The sequence below is a fragment of the Pristiophorus japonicus genome, chromosome 15, assembly GCF_044704955.1.
Source record: "Pristiophorus japonicus isolate sPriJap1 chromosome 15, sPriJap1.hap1, whole genome shotgun sequence".
Lineage (NCBI taxonomy): Eukaryota > Metazoa > Chordata > Chondrichthyes > Pristiophoridae > Pristiophorus > Pristiophorus japonicus.
In genome coordinates this window covers 80,203,055-80,219,158 of record NC_091991.1, presented here as the reverse complement: position 1 = coordinate 80,219,158, position 16,104 = coordinate 80,203,055, and the positions used below count along the sequence as shown (strand labels likewise).

At 56.6% G+C, this 16,104-nt stretch overlaps 1 protein-coding gene across 1 annotated transcript in view; it reads left to right on the top strand.

The window, feature by feature from the left end:
* Positions 1 to 16,104, top strand: part of pdzrn4 (PDZ domain containing ring finger 4) — a 572,541-nt gene that overhangs the window by 1,539 nt on the left and 554,898 nt on the right.

Here is a 16,104-nt window from a genome sequence, read left to right as displayed (position 1 = left end):
GAGATGATGATGAGGGGGAGGGGAGATGATGATGAGGGGAGGGGGGGGGGAGATGATGATGAGGGGGAGGGTGGGGGTGGGAGATGATGATGAGGGTGAGGGTGGGAGATGATGATGAGGGGGAGGGTGGAGATGATGATGAGGGGAGGGTGGGGGGGGGAGATGATGATGAGGGGGAGGGGAGATGATGAGAGGGGGAGGGTGGGGGGTGAGATGATGATGAGGGGGGAGGGTGGGGGGTGAGATGATGATGAGGGGGAGGGTGGGGGGGAGATGATGAGGGGGAGGGTGGGGGGGGGAGATGATGAGGGGGAGGGTGGGGGGGCGAGATGATGAGGGGGAGGGTGGGGGGGGAAGATGATGAGGGGGAGGGTGGGGGGGGGGAGATGATGAGGGGGAGGGTGGGGGGGGAGATGATGAGGGGGAGGGTGGGGGGGGGAGATGATGAGGGGGAGGGTGGGGGGGGAGATGATGAGGGGGAGGGTGGGGGGGGGGAGATGATGAGGGGGAGGGTGGGGGGGGGGAGATGATGAGGGGGAGGGTGGGGGGGGGAGATGATGAGGGGGAGGGTGGGGGGGGAGATGATGATGGGGGGGAGGGTGATGATGATGAGGGGAGGGTCGGGGGGGGAGATGATGATGATGTGGGGGGAGATGATGATGAGGGGGGGAGATGATGATGGGGGGGGTGGGAGATGATGATGGGGGGGAGGGAGATGATGATGAGGGGGAGGGAGATGATGATGGGGGGGAGGGTGTTGATGATGAGGGGGAGGGTGGGGGGGGGAGATGATGATGGGGGGGGAGGGTGATGATGATGAGGGGGAGGAGATGATGATGAGGGGGAGGGTGGGGGGGGGAGATGATGATGTGGGGGGGGGGGAGATGATGATGTGGGGGGGGGGGAGATGATGATGTGGGGGAGGGAGATGATGATGAGGGAGAGGGTGGGGGAGGGAGATGATGATGAGGGGGAGGGTGGGGGGGGAGATGAATGATGTGGGGGGGGGAGATGATGATGTGGGGGAGGGAGATGATGATGAGGGAGAGGGTGGGGGAGGGAGATGATGATGAGGGGGAGGGTGGGGGGGAGATGATGATGAGGGGGAGGGTGGGGGGGGAGATAATGATGAGGGGGAGGGTGGGGGGGGAGATGATGATGAGGGGGAGGGTGGGGGGAGGAGATGATGATGAGGGGGAGGGTGGGGGGAGGAGATGATGATGAGGGGGAGGGTGGGGGGAGGGAGATGATGAGGGGGAGGGTGGGGGGGAGGAGATGATGTGGGGGAGGGTGGGGGGAGGAGATGATGAGGGGGAGGGTGGGGGGAGGAGATGATGAGGGGTGAGGGTGGGGGGAGGAGATGATGTGGGGAGGGTGGGGGGAGGGGATGATGAGGGGGAGGGTGGGGGGAGGGGATGATGAGGGGGTGGGTGGGGGGGGATGATGAGGGGGAGGGTGGGGGGGGGGATGATGAGGGGGAGGGTGGGGGGGGGGGGATGATGAGGGGGAGGGTGGGGGGGGGGGGATGATGAGGGGGAGGGTGGGGGGGGGATGATGAGGGGGAGGGTGGGGGGGCTGTGATGAGGGGGAGGGTGGGGGGGTGATGAGGGGGAGGGTGTGAGGGGGTGATGAGGGGGAGGGTGTGGGTGGGGTGATGAGGGGGAGGGTGGGGGGGGGGTGATGAGGGGGGGTGATGAGGGGGGAGGGTGGGGGGGGTGATGAGGGTGGGGGGGGGTGATGAGGGTGGGGGGGGTGATGTGGGGGGGGGGGTGATGGGGAGGGTGGGGGGGTGATGAGGGGGGAGGGTGGGGGGGGTGATGAGGGGGGAGGGTGGGGGGGGTGATGAGGGGGAGGGTGGGGGGAGATGATGATGAGGGGGAGGGGGAGATGATGATGAGGGTGGGGGAGGGAGATGATGATGAGGGTGGGGGAGGGAGATGATGATGAGGGAGAGGGTGGGGGGGGGAGATGATGATGGGGAGGGTGTGGGGGGGGAGATGATGATGAGGGGGAGGGTGGGGGGGGGAGATGATGATGAGGGGGAGGGTGGGGGGGGGGAGATGATGATGAGGGGGAGGGTGGGGGGGGGAGATGATGATGAGGGGCAGGGTGGGGGGGGGAGATGATGATGAGGGGCAGGGTGGGGGGGGGAGATGATGATGAGGGGCAGGGTGGGGGGGGAGATGATGATGAGGGGGAGGGTGGGGGGGGAGATGATGATGAGGGGGAGGGTGGGGGGGGGAGATGATGATGAGGGGGAGGGTGGGGGGGGAGATGATGATGAGGGGGAGGGTGGGGGGGGGAGATGATGATGAGGGGGAGGGTGGGGGGGGGAGATGATGATGAGGGGGAGGGTGGGGGGGGGGAGATGATGATGATGATGAGGGGGGAGGAGATGATGAGGGGGAGGGAGATGATGATGAGGGGGAGGGTGGGGGGGGAGATGATGATGAGGGGGAGTGTGGGGGGGGGAGATGATGATGAGGGGGAGGGTGGGGGGGGGAGATGATGATGAGGGGAGGGTGGGGGGGGGGAGATGATGATGAGGGGGAGGGTGGGGGGGGGAGATGATGATGAGGGGGAGGGTGGGGGGGGGAGATGATGATGAGGGGGAGGGTGGAGATGATGATGAGGGGGAGGGTGGGGGGGAGATGATGATGAGGGGGAGGGGAGATGATGATGAGGGGGAGGGTGGGGGTGGGAGATGATGATGAGGGTGAGGGTGGGAGATGATGATGAGGGGGAGGGGGAGATGATGATGAGGGGGATGGTGGGGGGGGGGGAGATGATGTGAGGTGGAGGGTGGGGGGGGAGATGATGAGGGGGAGGGTGGGAGATGATGATGAGGGGGAGGGTGGGAGATGATGATGAGGGGTGGGGTGGGAGATGATGATGAGGGGGAGGGTGGGGGGGGGAGATGATGATGAGGGGGAGGGTGGGGGGTGAGATGATGATGAGGGGGAGGGTGGGGAGTGAGATGATGATGAGGGGGAGGGTGTGGGGGAGATGATGATGAGGGGGAGGGTGGGGGGGAGATGATGAGGGGGAGGGTGGGGGGGGAGATGATGATGAGGGGGAGGGTGGAGATGATGATGAGGGGGAGTGTGGGGGGGGAGATGATGATGAGGGGGAGGGTGGGGGGGAGATGATGATGAGGGGGAGGGTGGGGGGGGGGAGATGATGAGGGGGAGGGTGGGAGATGATGATGAGGGGGAGGGTGGGGTGGGAGATGATGATGAGGGGGAGGGTGGGGGGGGGGAGATGATGATGAGGGGGAGGGTGTGGGGGGGAGATGATGATGAGGGGGAGGGGGAGGGTGGGGGGGTGAGATGATGATGAGGGAGAGGGTGGGGGGGGAGAAATGATGATGATGAGGGGTAGGGTGGGGGGGGGGGAGATGATGATGAGGAGGGTTGGGGGGGGGGAGAAGATGATGATGAGGAGGGTGTGGGGGGAGAAGATGATGGGTGGGGGGGAGAAGATGATGAGGGGGAGGTGGGGGTGGGAGATGATGATGAGGGGGAGGGTGGGGGTGGGAGATGATGATGAGGGGGAGGGGAGGGTGGGGGGGGAGATGATGATGAGGGGGAGGGTGGGGGGGGAGATGATGATGAGGGGGAGGGTGTGGGGGGAGATGATGATGAGGGGGAGGGTGGGGGGGAGATGATGATGAGGGGGGGAGATGATGGGGAGGGTGGGGGAGATGATGATGAGGGGGAGGGTGGGGGGGAGATGATGATGAGGGGGAGGGTGGGGGGTGAGATGATGATGAGGGGGGGGTGGGGAGTGAGATGATGATGAGGGGGAGGGTGTGGGGGGAGATGATGATGAGGGGGAGGGTGGGGGGGAGATGATGATGAGGGGGGAGATGATGGGGAGGGTGGGGGGAGATGATGATGAGGGGGAGGGTGGGGGGGAGATGATGAGGGGGAGGGTGGGGGGGGAGATGATGATGAGGGGGAGGGTGGAGATGATGAGGAGGGGGAGGGTGGGGGGGGAGATGATGATGAGGGGGAGGGTGGGGGGGGGGAGATGATGAGGGGGAGGGTGGGAGATGATGATGAGGGGGAGGGTGGGGTGGGAGATGATGATGAGGGGGAGGGAGATGATGATGAGGGAGAGGGTGGGGGAGGGAGATGATGATGAGGGGGAGGGTGGGGGGGGAGATGATGATGAGGGGGAGGGTGGGGTGGGGAGATGATGATGAGGGGAGGGTGGGGGGGGGAGATGATGATGAGGGGGAGGGTGGGGGGTGAGATGATGATGAGGGGGAGGGTGGGGAGTTGAGATGATGATGAGGGGGAGGGTGTGGGGGGAGATGATGATGAGGGGGAGGGTGGGGGGGAGATGATGATGAGGGGGGGAGAATGATGGGGAGGGTGGGGGGAGATGATGATGAGGGGGAGGGTGGGGGGGAGATGATGAGGGGGAGGGTGGGGGGGGAGATGATGATGAGGGGGAGGGTGGAGATGATGATGAGGGGGAGTGTGGGGGGGGAGATGATGATGAGGGGGAGGGTGGGGGGGGGAGATGATGATGAGGGGGAGGGTGGGGGGGGGGAGATGATGAGGGGGAGGGTGGGAGATGATGATGAGGGGAGGGTGGGTGGGAGATGATGATGAGGGGGAGGGTGGGGGGGGGAGATGATGATGAGGGGGAGGGTGTGGGGGGGAGATGATGATGAGGGGGAGGGGAGGGGGGGGGTGAGATGATGATGAGGGGAGAGGGTGGGGGGGGGAGAAATGATGATGATGAGGGGTAGGGTGGGGGGGGGGAGATGATGATGAGGAGGGGTGGGGGGGGAGAAGATGATGATGAGGAGGGTGGGGGGGGAGAAGATGATGAGGGGGAGGGTGGGGGTGGGAGATGATGATGAGGGGGAGGGTGGGGGTGGGAGATGATTATGAGGGGGAGGGGGAGGGTGGGGGGGGAGATGATGATGAGGGGGAGGGTGGGGGGGAGATGATGATGATGAGGGGGAGGGTGGGGGGGGAGATGATGATGAGGGGGAGGGTGGGGGGGGGATGATGATGAGGGGGGAGGGTGGGGGGGGAGATGATGATGAGGGGGAGGGTGGGGGGGGAGATGATGATGAGGGGAGGGTGGGGGGGGAGATGATGATGAGGGGGATGGTGGGGGGGGAGATGATGAGGGGGAGGGTGGGGGGGGGAGATGATGATGAGGGGGAGGGGAGATGATGATGAGGGGGAGGGTGGGGAGATGATGATGGGGGGAGATGATGATGAGGGGGAGGGTGGGGCGGGGAGATGATGATGAGGGGGAGGGGGGGGGAGATGAGATGATGATGAGGGGGGGGAGATGATGATGATGGGGGGGAGATGATGATGATGGTGGGGGGGAGATGATGACGAGAGGGAGGGTGGGGGGGGAGAGATGATGATGAGGGGGAGGGTGGGGGGGGGAAGATGATGAGGGTGAGGGTGGGGGGGGAGATGATGATGAGGGGGAGGTGGGGGGGGGAGATGATGATGAGGGGGAGGGTGGGGGGGGAGATGATGATGAGGGTGGGGGGTGAGATGATGATGAGGGGGAGGGTGGGGGGTGAGATGATGATGAGGGGGAGGGTGGGGGGTGAGATGATGATGAGGGGGAGGGTGGGGGGGTGAGATGATGATGAGGGTGGGGGGGGCGATGATGGGGCGAGGGAGGGGTAATGGGCGGCGCAGGGGGCGAGGGAGGGGAAATGGGGGTGCAGGGGGCGAGGGAGAGGAAATGTGGGGCAAGGGAGGGGGAAAGGGGGGCGCGGGAGGGAGGTAGGGGGGAAATGAGGGCGGGGGAAATGAGGGAGGGAGGGAGGGGGGAAATGAGGGATGGAGGGGGGAAATGAGGGAGGGGGGAAAATGAGGGAGGCGAGGGAGGAAAAATGAGGGAGGGGGGAAAATGAGTGAGGGAGGGAGCGGGAAAATGAGGGAGGGAGTGGGGAAAGGGAGGGAGGGGGAAAGGGAGGGAGGGGGAAAATGTGGGAGGGAAGGGGAAATGTGGGAGGGAAGGGGAAATGAGGGGGGGAGGGAGGGGAAAGAAGGGAGGAGGTGGAGGGGAAAGAAGGGGGAGGTAGAGGGGAAAGAAGGGGGGAGGTAGAGGGGAAAGAAGGGGGGAGGTAGAGGGGATAATGAGGGAGGGAGGTGGGGGATAATGAGGGAGGGAGGTGGGTGGAAAATGCGGGAGGTGGGTGGAAAATGAGGGAGGTAGGGGGAAAATGAGGGAGGGAAGGAGGTAGTGGGGAAAATGAGGGAGGGAGGTAGTGGGGAAAATGAGTGAGGGAGGGAGGTAGGGGGAAAATGAGGGAGAGATGCAGGGGGAAAATGAGTGAGGGAGGGAGGTAGGGGGGAAATGAGGGAGGGGGAAATGAGGGAGGGAGGTGGAAAATAGGTCGGGGGGAAATGAGGGAGGGAGAAATGGAGGTGGGGGGAAATGAGGGAGTTAGGGGGAAAATGAGGGAGGTAGGGGGAAAATGAGGGAGGTAGGGGGAAAATGAGGGGGGAGGGAGGTAGGGGGAAAATGAGGGAGGTAGGGGAAAATGAGGGAGGGAGGGAGGGAGGGTGGTATGGGGGGAAATGATGGAGGGAGGTGGGGGGAAATGATGGAGGGAGGTAGGGGGAAAATAAGGGAGGGAGGTAGGGGGGAAATGAGGGAGGGAGGTAGGGGGAAGGGAGGGAGGGGGAAAATGAGGGAGGAGGGAGGGGGAAAATGAGGGAGGATGAAAATGAGAGAGGGAGATAGGGGGGGAAATGAGGGGGAGAGGGGGGAAATGAGGGAGGGAGGGGGGAAATGAGGGAGGGAGGGGGAAAATGAGGGAGGGAGGTAGGGGGAAATGAGGGAGGGAGGGGGAAAATGAGGTAGGGGGAAAATGAGGGAGGGAGGTAGGGGGAATTGAGGGAGGGGGAAGGAAATGAGGGAGGGAGGTGATGAGGTGGAGGGTGAATGTGGATCGGTGGGGAGGGAGCAGTGGGGAATAGCGGGGGAGGGAGCAGTGGGGAATGGGGTGGGGAGGGAGGGAGGGGGAATGGGAGGTCGGGGTGCGAGGGAGGGGGAATGGGGGGTCAGGTGCGAGGGAGGGGGAATGGGGGGTTGGGGTGCGAGGGAGGGGGAATGGGGTGCGAGGGAGGGGGAATGGGGGGTCGGGGTGCGAGGGAGGGGGAATGGGGGGTTGGGGTGCGAGGGAGGGGGAATGGGGGGGTCTGGGTGCGAGGGAGGGGGAATGGGGGGTCTGGGTGCGAGGGAGGGGGAATGGGGGGTCGTGGTGCGAGGGAGGGGGAATGTGGGGTCGGGATGCGAGGGAGGGGAAATGGGGTGGGCGCGAGGGAGGGGGAATGGCGGGGTGCGTGAGGGAGGCGGAAAGGGGGGCGGGGTACAAGGGAGGGTGAATGAGGGGGCGGGGTGTGAGGGAGGGGGAATGGGGGGGTAGGGTGGGAAAACGGGAGGGAGGGGGATTGAGGGGGAGCGAGAGAGGGGGATGGAGGGGGAGAGAGGGAGGGGGAATTGGGGGGATTGAGGGGGAGAGAGGGAGGGGTAATTGGGGGGAGGGGGGTTGAGGGGGAGAGAGGGAGGGGGGATTGAGGGGGAGCTTGGGAGGGGGAATGGGGGGGGAGGGTAAGTAACAGGGGAGCGAGGGAGGGAGAATGGGGGTAAGGGTGGGGGAGGTGAAGGGAAAGGTGGGGGGAGGAAAGCGGAGGGGAAAGGGGGGGGGAAAGAGGGGAAAGGTGGGGGAGAAGGAAAGGGAGTGTGGGAGGGAAAATGAGGGAGGGAGAGAGTGGAGGGGAAATGAGGGAGGGACGAAGGAGAAATGAAGGATGGGGTAGAGGGAATGGGAATGAGGGAGGAGGGGAAGGGTGGGGAGCGGGAAGGGAGGGGAAATGGGGGATGAGAGAGGGGGTGGGGGAGAGGGAATGGGAGTGAGCGGAGGGAGGAGAAATGAGAGAGATAGGGGAAATGTGTGGAGGGGATGGAGGGGGGGAAATGAGGGAGGGGAGGGAATGAGGGATACAGGGAGGGGGAATGAGGGAGGGATGAAGGATGAGAGAGGGGGCAGGGGGAGAGGGAATGGGAATAAGGGTGGAGAAGGGGAAATAGGGGAAGGGTGGAGGGGAAATGAGGGTAAGATTGGGGGGGGGGAATGACTGGAGGGGAGGGAGTGGAAATGGTGGATGAGAGGAGTGGGGAGAGGGAATTGCAGTGAGCAGAGGGGGTTTGAGGAAGGGAGGAGAAATGAGGAAGGGAGGAAAAGGGAGGGAGGGGAGCAAAGGAGGTGGGAGAAGGGAGGGAGGGGATGAGGTGGAGAGTGAATAGGGAGGGGCGAGAGGGAGCAGTGGGGGGTGGTGGAGGGGGAATGGGGGTAGCGAGGGTGGGGGGGGGAGTGCAAGGGAGGGGGAATGGAGGGGTGAGGGAATGGGGTAAAGTGGAAGGGGGTAATGGGGGGGATGTGGAAGGGGGGGGAGAGGGGGGGGATGTGGAAGGGGGGGGAGAGGGAGGGGAATGGGGGGAGAGGGGGAGAGGGAGAATGGGGGGGAAGAGCGAGGGAGGGAGTGGGAATGGGGGGGAAGAACGAGGGAGGGGGGAGTGGGAATGGGGGGGGAAGAGCGAATGAGGGAGCGGGAAGTCGGAGGGGGGGGGAAGAGTGAGGGGGGGGAAGTGAGGGGGGGAAGAGCGAGGGAGGAAGGTGGGGGAAGAGCGAGGGAGGAAGGTGGGGGAAGAGCGATGGGGGAAGGTGGGGGAAGAGCGATGGGGGAAGGGGGAGGGAAGAGCGATGGAGGGAGGGGGAAGAAGGAGGGAGGGGGGGATGGGACGGGAGGGGGAGAGCGAGGGAGGAGGGGGAAGAGCGAGGGAGGGAGGGGGGGAAGAGGGAGGGAGGGGGGGAAGAGGGAGGGAGGGGGGGGGAAGAGGGAGGGAGGGGGGGGGAAGAGCGAGGGAGGGAGGGGGGGTAAGAGCGAGGGAGGGAGGGGGGGTAAGAGCGAGGGAGGGAGGGAAGAGCGAGGGAGGGGTAATGGGAGGGGGGGGAAGAGCGAGGGGGGAGGGGAAGAGCGAGGGGGGGAATGGGAGGAGGGGGAAGAGCGAGGGGGGGGAATGGGAAGAGCGAGGGGGGGGAAGAACGAGGGAGGGGAAACGGGAGTGGGGGGCAAGAGCGAGGGAGGGGAAACGGGGGGAAGAGCAATGGGGGGACAAACGAGAGAGGGGGAATGGAGGGGGAAAAGAGAGCAGGGGAGGGAATGGTGGTGCGGAATAGGGGGAGGCAGGAAGATGAGGGTTGATGACAAGGGTGAATATGGAGAGACAGATGGAATGATGGGGAATGGACAATAGAGGGAGGATGATGACGGAATGAGAGAGAGAGAGAGAGAGAGAGAGACGATGATGAGGTGAATGGGAGAGAGTGGATGATTGAGGGAATGGAAGAGAGAGAGATAAAGGATGATGAGGGGAATGGGAGAGGGAGCGAGAGGAAGATGCTTCCCTTGTTTACACTCTTGCTCTGTATTTGCCCACTACACGAGTAGCCGTCTATTTATGTTGCTTGTTAATCTCACTGCTGTTCCCGTGCCTGCAGTCCCTGTGTGATGACCCGGGTCGGTTACTCAGTCACTGGCGTGCCACTTAGAGCGGTAAATATCAGACCCCAGTGCGAATGCAGTGACTCCAGCCTCCGAGAGAAAGAATGACAGGAATGAATTAATTGCAGGATTTAAACGAGCACGGAGTGGGGGGAAGGCGATTATACATGTCGGTGATTCATTTTTTTAAAGTGGAGTGACTTTAGGATTTAACCTTCGGTGTTAACTTCTGTTGACGCTAGAATGGAAGGGAAAGTTTCTTTATCGTGGACTTTGTCACACAATCTTTAATATTATTTGCTTTCGGTCAAAATGAAACAAAAGCAATGCTGGGGTCCCACTCAACAATCCTAATTACAGTTCTAAAAAAATCGATCAACCTTTCAAGTGTCAAAACCATCTGTCTCCAATTTTGTACTTAACTTTTGTACTAATGCAAAGACAGAATGTTGATTGGAACACACTGGGAGAGTTTTAAAAAAAAAACATAGAAAGGCAAATCGGATGACGTGTTGAAGATATTGTAATCCAATCATCTGCTCTTTCAAACTTTGATTCTCTGCGATGTGTTTTAATACGTTTCAGAAACGGGGGTGTCCTTGTGTTTAACTCTCATTCTAAATACAGCTGTTCACGGGAACCCTGCAGTGATTGCACATTTGCAATCGGGGATTGCAGGGAGACCCCTCAGCAACCCATTGTGTTGTTGCCAAACCTTTCATTTACTGCAGCGAGTCCTGCCCTGGGCTGGGGTTTGCAGTGTTTGAACTACTGTTTGTTTGGGTTGTGTATAGACACATATTTTACAAAGCTACAAATTTGGTTAGAATGTTTTTCTGATTCATTTGCCCTTCAGACATGAAATAACAATGAGAAGAGATGGAAATGAGTATGTGTTGTGGTGCAGAGTTTGGATTCCCATGCCTTCCCTGTTCATTGTAAGGAGTCTTACTGTAACCATCCCATATCATCATTCTGTCTCCGAGCCTGTCTGAAAACAGTGCGTTAACTTTCAGGCCCTAAAAATGTCAATTTTGCTTTTTTCATCGACAATAAACAGCAATAGTGAGGCTGTGGAGCACTATTGCTGGTCACTGGCTCAGTTTGAGGGGAGTTAAAACACCAGGGAGGAGGATCACTGTGGAGAAATATGTGACCATTTGCAGGATTTGACTGCAATATTTCCCTCCCCACTGGAAGCACTTTTTCAAACTGACACTGGTCCCTGGCAGTGGTGGGATGCAGTGCGTTGTGGAGGGCGAGGAATTTATTCTGTTTTTTATCCCCCCAAAAATGAAAATGTGTGCTTTGCTTAAGCTTGAGACTTCTGAAAACAGCTCAAAAGTGGCAAATAGTGACCTTTTAAGAGGGTGTTCTCCACCTAATTTCCTGCACTGCAGTCAGAATGTTAGCCGAGTGATGTTCTTCAATGGAAGGAGAGTTTGCTTTAGAGTTTAGTGCATGTTTCTTGTTGATTCTATCATAACATTATGAGTTGGACTTTGAATTACTGCTCGCCTTTGAGTGCTAAACAGAGTAAATTAGGACCCAAGTTTCCACATGATTCGCGCCTGATTTTTAGGAGCAACTGGTGGAGAACGGACTATTTTAGAAATCGCAATTCTCCACATTTTTTTTTCTGCAGTTCTAGTCAGGTAGAACAGTTCTAGTTTAGAACAGAATTTTTTCTTCAAAAGGGGGCATGTCCGGCCACTGACGCCTGATTTGAAAGTTTCCACAGTGAAAATGTACTCCAAACTAAAGTAGAATGGCGCCAGTGAAGATTTTTGTAGAACTGAAAAAACCTGTTCTACACATTAAAAAATCAGGCGCAGGTTACAAATTAAGCGCCCAGAACGAGGTGGGGGGGAAGGGAACTCATTAAATTCGACAATAAATCCTTATTTATACTTCTACAAATATTATACAAATAAATCCAACCTGAATAAACATTTATAAGCCAAGAAAAGATTAAATAAACCATCTTCCTACCTGTGTGAAAGTGCTTCAGCCAGGGAGAATTCTGCAGCTGTTCGTGCCGCTGAGCGAGGGAGGGGGAGAGAGAGAGAGAGAGAGAGAGAGAGAGAGAGAGAGAAGGGGAGAGGGGGGGAGAGGGGGGGAGGGGGAGGGGGAGGGAGGGGGAGGGGAAGAGAGGGGGGGGTCGGGGAACAGGAGCGGGTGTCGGGTCGGGAGAGCGGGTGTCTGGTCGGGGGGGGGGGAGCGGGTGTCGGGTCTGGGGCGGGGGGCGAGCGGGTCTCGGGGGTGGGGGGGGCAAGTGTCGGGTCTGGTCGGGCGGGGAGCAGGAGCTGGCCGTGGGAGGCGCCTCATCACGCAGCCCCAGTGAGGCCATTGGGCCAGGGCTAGGGGCTGCGTGCTTCGGGCCCCTCCCACACAGTTCGGCGCCTGGAGCTACTGCACTTGCGTGCCGACTGTAGCGCGCATGTGCAGAGGTCCCGGCACTGTTTTCAGCGCAGGGACCTGGCTCCGCCCCCCCCCCCCACAGCTCGTGCCGGCTGCGCCAAGTGCCACAGCACCTGAAAGTCGGTGGAGAATACCGAGGATTTTTTTAGGCGCCGTTTTAGGCGCGAAAAACGGGCGCCCAGCTCGGAGGGGCGCCCGTTTTTTTTCTTGTGGAAACTTGGGCCCATGGTGTGGTAACAACTACACCCAAATTCTCATCTCTTAAAAAGAAAACGATCCATTATTCTCCTTTTAATGCGTTTCTTGCAGCATTTAAATGGGTGCGGCCAATTTTCCCAATGCATTTGCCCCTCCAACCCCAACTTGTGTCCCGAACCTGACCCAAATTCAAACCACTTCTATACAAGTGGCAGTATGAGCAACACACTGATACCCCTAAGGTAGATACTATATTGGAGTGGTCATTTTGCTTGTTGGTTTGCTTTCTGAAGGTTTGTGTTACTTTGGCTGCATATTGATCTTGCATGTGTGGCACTCTGGAGGTTCTGTCAAGATCCCTTCTGACCTGTTTAGTCAATTCAGAACGTGCGATTTTGGACTGGGGACATGGATTTCCCAATGGGAGTGTGAGGTCATCCACTTTGGATCCAAGAAAGGCAAATCACAATATTTTCTTCATGGGAAGAGATAAGGAGCAAAGGGCTTTAGGTGTCCATGTACACACATCAGTAAAAGCTACAAAAAGCAATCAAGAACACGGATGGAATGTTAGGCCTTTATCTGAAGGAGGTTGGAATACATAGGGAAGCAAGTGAAGCTTCAGATAGTCAGTCTCCATCTGGAATAGTGAGTTCAGTTTTGGGCACCTCAAGAACGATATGTTGGCCTTGGAGGAAGTACATTGCAGACCCACCAGAATGATTCCAGTGCTTAAAGGGTTAAATTATGAGGACAGGTTGCTTTAACTTGGCTTATATTCCATTTAAAGGTGTTTAAAATAATATATGGATTCGATTGGGTAGATACAGAGAAGCTATTAAACAAAGGGGAACAATCTTAAAATTAGAGCTAGGCTCTCCACTCTCCCGTCCTGTGACAGTTGGAACTGGTGCTCTCCACTCTTCCGTCCTGTGACAATTTGAACTGGTGCTCTCCACTCTTCTCGTCCTGCGACAGTTGGAACTGGTGCTCTCCACTCTCCCGTCCTGCGACAGTTGGAACTGGTGCTCTCCACTCTCCCGTCCTGCGACAGTTTGAACTGGTGCTCTCCACTCTCTCGTCCTGTGACAATTGGAACTGGTGCTCTCCACTCTCCCGTCCTGTGACAGTTGCAACTGGTGCTCTCCACACTCTCGTTCTGTCACAGTTGGAACTGGTGCTCTCCATTCTCTCGTCCTGTGACAGTTGGAACAGGTGCTCTCCACTCTCCCGTTGGTGTAGGAGGGAGGGCTTTCGTTTCCTGAACAATTGAGACCGCTTCTGGGGTAGGTGGGATCTGTACAAGTCGGACAGGTTACACCTCAACAGAGATGGGACCAATGTTCTCGCGGGTGGTTTTGATAGTACGGTTGGGAGAGCTTTAAACTAGCTTGGGAGGGGGATGGGAACCCTGGAGAGGGCTCTGAGCTAGTTAGAGTGGGTGAGAGCTCAGATGAACAGAACCCCAAGAAAGAATGCAAAAGGCAGGAGGCAACAGAGCAGAGTAGCACTGGGGTAAGTGTAAACCACAAGGTGATAGGAAGGGACAATATGTATGAATATAAAAGAGCTGTAGGAGGGGTCAAACCTAAAAATCATGGTTTAAAAACTAGTATTAAAACACTTTACCTAAACGCACGCAGCATTCGAAACAAAGTAAATGAGTTGACGGCACAAATCATTACAAATGGGTATGATTTGGTGGCCATTACAGAAACGTGGTTGCAGGGTGGCCAAGACTGGGAATTAAACATACAGGGGTATCAAACAATTCGGAAAGATAGACAAGAAGGGAAAGGAGGTGGGGTAGCTCTGTTAATAAAGGATGATATCAGGGCAGTTGTGAGAGACGATATTGGCTCTAATGAACAAAATGTTGAATCATTGTGGGTGGAGATTAGAGATAGTAAGGGGAAAAAGTCACTGGTGGGCATAGTTTATAGGCCCCCAAATAATAACTTCACGGTGGGGCGGACAATAATCAAGGGAATAATGGAGGCATGTGAAAAAGGAACGGCAGTAATCATGGGGGATTTTAACCTACATATCGATTGGTCAAATCAAATCGCACGGGGTAGCCTTGAGGAGGAATTCATAGAATGCATACGGGATTGTTTCTTAGAACTGTATGTTACAGAACCTACAAGGGAGCAAGCTATCTTAGATCTGGTCCTGTGTAATGAGACAGGAATAATAAACGAACTCCTAGTAAAAGATCCTCTCGGAATGAGTGATCACAGTATGGTTGAATTTGTAATACAGATTGAGGGTGAGGAAGTAGTGTCTCAAACGAGCGTACTATGCTTAAACAAAGGGGACTACAGTGGGATGAGGGCAGAGTTGGCTAAAGTAGACTGGAAACACAGACTAAACGGTGGCACAATTGAGGAACAGTGGAGGACTTTTAAGGAGCTCTTTCATAGTGCTCAACAAAAATATATTCCAGTGAAAAAGAAGGGCGGTAAGAGAAGGGATAACCAGCCGTGGATAACCAAGGAAATAAAGGAGAGTATCAAATTAAAAACCAATGCATATAAGGTGGCCAAGGTTAATGGGAAACTAGAAGATTGTGAAAATTTTAAACAACAGCAAAGAATGACTAAGAAAGCAATAAAGAAAGGAAAGATAGATTATGAAAGTAAACTTGCGCAAAACATAAAAACAGATAGTAAAAGCTTTTACCAATATATAAAACAGAAAAGAGTGACTCAAGTAAATGTTGGTCCCTTAGAAGATGAGAAGGGGGATTTAATAATGGGAAATGTGGAAATGGCTGAGACCTTAAACAATTATTTTGCTTCGGTCTTCACAGTGGAAGACACAAAAACCATGCCAAAAATTGCTGGTCACGGGAATGTGGGAAGGGAAGACCTTGAGACAAATCACTAGGGGGGTAGTGCTGGACAGGCTAATGGGACTCAAGGTAGACAAGTCCCATGGTCCTGATGAAATGCATCCCAGGGTATTAAAAGAGATGGCGGAAGTTCTAGCAGATGCATTCGTTATAATCTACCAAAATTCTCTGGACTCTGGGGAGGTACCAGCGGATTGGAAAGCAGCTAATGTAACGCCGCTATTTAAAAAAGGGGGCAGACAAAAGGCAGGTAACTATAGGCCGGTTAGTTTAACATCTGTAGTGGGGAAAATGCTTGAAGCTATCATTAAGGAAGAAATAGCGGGACATCTAGATAGGAAAAGTGCAATCAAGCAGACGCAACATGGATTCATGAAGGGGAAATCATGTTCAACTAATTTACTGGAATTCTTTGAGGATATAACGAGCATGGTGGATAGAGGTGTACCGATGGATGTGGTGTATTTAGATTTGCAAAAGGCATTCGATAAGGTGCCACACAAAAGGTTACTGCAGAAGATAAAGGTACGCGGAGTCAGAGGAAATGTATTAGCATGGATAGAGAATTGGCTGGTTAACAGAAAGCAGAGAGTCGGGATAAATGGGTCCTTTTCAGGTTGGAAATCGGTGGTCAGTGGTGTGCCACAGGGATCGGTGCTGGGACCACAACTGTTTACAATATACATAGATGACCTGGAAGAGGGGACAGAGTGTAGTGTAACAAAATTTGCAGATGATGCAAAGATTAGTGGGAAAGCGGGTTGTGTAGAGGACACAGAGAGGCTGCAAAGAGATTTAGATAGGTTAAGCGAATGGGCTAAGGTTTGGCAGATGGAATACAATGTCGGAAAATGTGAGGTCATCCACCTTGGAAAAAAAAAACAGTAAAAAAAGGGAATATTATTTGAATGGGGAGAAATTACAACATGCTGCGGTGCAGAGGGACCTGGGGGTCCTTGTGCATGAATCCCAAAAAGTTAGTTTGCAGGTACAGCAGGTAATCAGGAAGGCGAATAGAATAGAATATTGGCCTTCATTGCGAGAGGGATGGAGTACAAAAGCAGG